Here is a 4,690-nt window from a genome sequence, read left to right as displayed (position 1 = left end):
ATACTCTTGTATGTTTGCTTTCATGGTAGGCCAATAGAAATATGTTTCAATGCCCTTTAGGGTAGACTGAATCCCTCTATGTCTTGCATAAGGAGGAGCATGAGATTCATACATTACTTTCTCACGTAGTGAGCTAGTAACGCATAGTCTATGCCATAGAGAAGATAACCATCTTGTAAAGTAAATGGTTCCTCTTTCTTCCCTAGTGCAAGGGCTGAAATCACATCTCTAAAATCGGGATCAATAGCATACTTATCTATCATAGAAGATAGATCATTTTGAGTTTCTATGGAAACCGCATTCACTCTCGGCCGTCTTGAGAGTGCATTGGCTACTTGATTATGCTTGCTAGCAATGTGAGCAATATGAAAATGAAATTGCAAAAGGAAATTTGCCCACCTCGTTTGTTTGTCGGAGAGCTTGGTCTGCGTCATGAAGTACTTAAGGCTTTGGTGATCCGTTCTCGCAGAATGAAAGGAGTCCCCAATAAATAGTGCTTCGATGAGTCTAAGGCATGTAGAACTGCAAGGAGTTCCTTTTCATATATGCCTAGAGCTTGCTCAACAGGGTCAAGCCTTTGACTTTCATAGCCTATGGCGTGCCCTTCTTGAAGCAAAACAGCTCCAAGGCAATCACCACAAGTATCACATTGGACCTCAAATGGCTTTGAGAGATTCGGTAGTGTAAGCACAGGTTGAGAGATAATCTTTTTGAAAGAATTGTTCTCCTTGGCAGACCATGTGTACCTAATGTTTTTCTTTGTTAGGTCATGTAATGGTCCTGCTATTAGTGAGAACTTTTCTATGAAGCGTCTATAGTATGCGCACATACCTATAAAGCTTATTAACTAATGAAGATTCTTTGGTTTAGGCCATCCTTTTATTACCTCTAACTTTGATGGATCCATTTGGATGCCATCTTGAGAGATAATGTGACCTAAATACTGAATCTCTTGTAAGAAAAATTCACTTTTCTTTTGATTAACATAAAGTTTATTCTCTCTTAGAACTTGAAATATTACCTGGAGGTGTCGCTTGTGTTCGTTTAATGAATTAGAGTAGATGATGATATCATCAAAGAACACTCCAATAAAGGTTCGGTGAGGCCTAAATAGCTTCTCCATCAAGCGGTTAAATGTGGCTGGTGCATTGGTCAAGCCAAAAGTCATGACAATGTATTCATAAAGACCAAAAGTAGTGCGAAATGTGGTCTTTACAACGTCTTGATCAACTATCCTTATTTGATGATAGCCACTTTTTAGGTCAATCCTACTGAAGTAGGTGGACCCTTGTAGCTTATCAAATAGGTCTTCTACCCGTGGAACGGAAAACCTATTCTTGATAGTGATCCTATTTACTGCTCTATAGTCGACACACATACGATATGTGCCGTCTTTCTTTTGCACTAGTAGCACATGAGAGCAAAATGGATATGAGCTAGGCCTAACCATGCCCTTCTCAACTAACTCATGCACTTGCCGCATAATCTCCTCTTGTTGAGCTTGAGAAACTCCATAAGGAGGTTTGTTAGGCAGTGAACTTCCTGAAAGATTTTCAATTGCATGGTCATCATTGCCTCGTTTAGGAGGTAGCTCACAAGGGATGTCGTCAATAAAGACATTTTGAAACCCCTTGAGAAAATTGGATAACTCTAATTCCTTTTGATTGTGTATATTTTCTTTTGCTAAAACATTAGGTTCATTTTGAGAATCTTTAACAAAAATCATGTACACGGAGCTCTTTATTGACTTGTTGAAAGCTTGAGTATGTACAATGGGTATAGTGTTACCCATTTCCTTAGCATCTATATACATATCTTTTTCCCTGAACTTAAAGGACATTCTCCTTTCAGGGAATTTAACATTGGCAGCCATGCAATCAAACCATGGTGCCCCTAGGATTACATCCTCATGCTTGAGAGGAAGTCCTCTTTGTCCACATAGCTTTGGACATGGAGCCTCAATTTCCCGATTAAGAGAGTGACTGAAGCTTCTTGCCCCTTGAAAGCACTGTCTGCGGGTAGGACATCTCCCATCTCGTAGGTTTGTATGCCTATCTTGGTGGCCAACTCTATAGCTATAAAATTATGAGTAGAACCGGGGTCAAAGAGAATAATAGCATCATGTTCTCTTACCTTTCCCCAAGCATGGCATGGAGGAGATCCTTTGTGGTGAGTTTCCTCCTCTTGGATTTTGACCAAGGTAGCTCTAGGAGGATCATGGCGGTTGTTCTTTTGGGGACAAGCGTGGTACACATGCCCTTGTTCGTCGCACTTGAAACACCGGTTATCCTTGCGATAACGATCAAGCTCTTCGGGAGAGAGTTTTTTTTTGCCTTTGTAAACTCCCTTCTCCTTAGCTTTGTTGGAGTTGCCCTTAGGAGACTTTTGGACATTATCCTTCCCCTTAGGCTCATTAGAACCCTTGTTTTCGGTGGGCTTAGAATTTCTTTTAGCCCCTGTTTGGAAATTGATTCGAGAGGCCACCATAGTATGATGTATTACTGCCGATATGGTGGGTGGCCTTTGGGAGTTGACATACTCCGCCATTTCTTCGGTTAAGCCCGCACAAAATTGCTACTTTTGCTCTCCAAAATCCAACTTTTTGAAGATAGTGGCTTTGAGTTGTAGGTCCCAAAACTTGTTTACATATTTGTGGATGGATTCATAGGGAGAGAGCTTCAAGCTTCGCCATTCGGTGAGTACTTTGTCTTTGGCATCGGTGGCCAAACACTGCTTCATAATGGAAGCTCTTAAAGCTTTCCATGTTTGTGGAGCTTCACCGTTGGCCCGTAGGCTAGACCACCATTGTCTGGCGGACTTTTGAAAGTGCATAGCTACATGGCCTAGCTTAGAGGACTCCGTGAAGCCCTCATCTCCAAATGCCGCATTGAATTGTTGGATAAAGGCCAAGACTTTGTCCGTAGCACCAAAAGTGCCATTGTAGGTAAGGAAAGAGATGCTCTTCCCTCCCTCTTTGAACTTCTTGAGCTTGGATGACCTCTTCCACGCGGCATAGGATTTCCTATGGCCTCTTCTTTTTTATGGTTCAAAGGTTGCACCATCACTTTCTTCAGAAGATGAAGAATTTGAGGAAGATGGAGAAGAGGGTGACCTCTTTCTCGCCTTTTTCTTTCTTTGATCTTCTTTGTCTTCACCATCACTTTCATAAGAGGAAGAGGATGAAGAAGATGGAGAAGAGGCTGTCTTCTCCGTTTTGGAGGTGATGGAGAGCATTTAGCCCGCCGTCTTCGTGGAGCCATCTCTGCTGAGGTGGCAGGAGACTCACTTCTTTCTCGTTCATTCGGTGGAGGCTCTTGAATTCTCCTTTGAGAAGGAGATGCGTCATCAAGGAGAAAATTTCTGAACCCTTCATAGGGATCCTCTTCTTCTTCCGGAATCGGAGAGAGACCTCTTTTGGAAGTCTCGCAAGGAGGCTTCCTAGGTGTTCTCTCGTCATGGTGGGGAGCTTGGAGAATCCCATGAGCACGAAGCTGCCGTTGCACTTCACTTTGGAGGGATGGATTGCCCATAGCTTGTTGAAGCCTAGAAACAAGATAGTTAACAAGCATCGGGGCATCATTAGTAGCTTTCTCATTAGCAAAATCAAAGTTATCAACATTAATTTCACTCTCTTTACTATTGTCAGTCATTCTAACAACTTTTAGGTGTAAATTTTTTAGGTGTACTTTGGCACTTCAAGCCCTAGTTGCTACTCCTCTTTACCCCTTAAGAAAAAGCACTCAAGCTAATGTACCCGTGGCTCGAATACCATTAATTGCAAGGAATAGAAGAGAGGGTCGTTCAACACCAAAACAACACCGGCTCCTATCAAGCTTCTAATAGCTCAATAGTGGTTAAGCTGTAGGAAAGCCTCGTAAGACTCCACTATTAAGACCATAGCTCTCAACGGTGATGCCCCGTTAACTGCACAAAGGCAGGCGCACTGCAAGGCTGAAAAATCCCTATTCTACTTACTCACATGCAATTAATAGTACAAGAAAAGAGAAACCTTGTGCTCTGATACCAATGCAACATTTAATGGCCTAGTAACTTGTGTGTAGCGGAAAATAGCATGAACATAGTGAGCATTTCATTAGAATAGATTCCTAATGAGATTAACAAGAGTACTTGGGTGGAGAAAGCAACAAAAAGCATAACACCTAGTTAGATAGCATGAACAATACTTCAAAAGGGAGACAAATTAAGCAATTGACAACAATTGAGGACCGGATTGTCATGGAGCCGGTCCCCCCTCCAAAAGGCTTTGTATTATGGTTTCTCCCATCAAGAGAGACATTTTACAATACAATTTCTTGTGTTCCTTCAATACTAGCTAGTGCAATGAAAATGGAAACTTCATGCACTACGCAAAACACTTATCAAACACAACATCAATTCCCTCATGGTCTCAGACCCAAGACCTCACACACCTTCAAAGATGGTGAGAGCTAGCGGGGTATGAGAGTAGATTGAGAGGAAGAAGGAGTATTCTTACAAGAAAGATGTACATCTCCTCACATAATCACTCATATTAGCATAGATTAGCTTAGTAACTAGCATGGTAGAAGAGATGAGCATGCAATGAAGCTTGGCTCTTGGTTGGATTTGCATCACAAAGCCAAGAGTTGTTGGTGTAGGCCTTCCTTCTCACAAGCTTGGAGTAGGTGATAAGCTTTTCATTAAATCTTGA

The sequence above is a fragment of the Adiantum capillus-veneris genome, chromosome 27, assembly GCF_014529385.1.
Source record: "Adiantum capillus-veneris isolate H3 chromosome 27, ASM1452938v2, whole genome shotgun sequence".
Taxonomy (NCBI): Eukaryota; Viridiplantae; Streptophyta; class Polypodiopsida; order Polypodiales; family Pteridaceae; genus Adiantum; species Adiantum capillus-veneris.
This window is presented reverse-complemented; position numbering follows the sequence as displayed.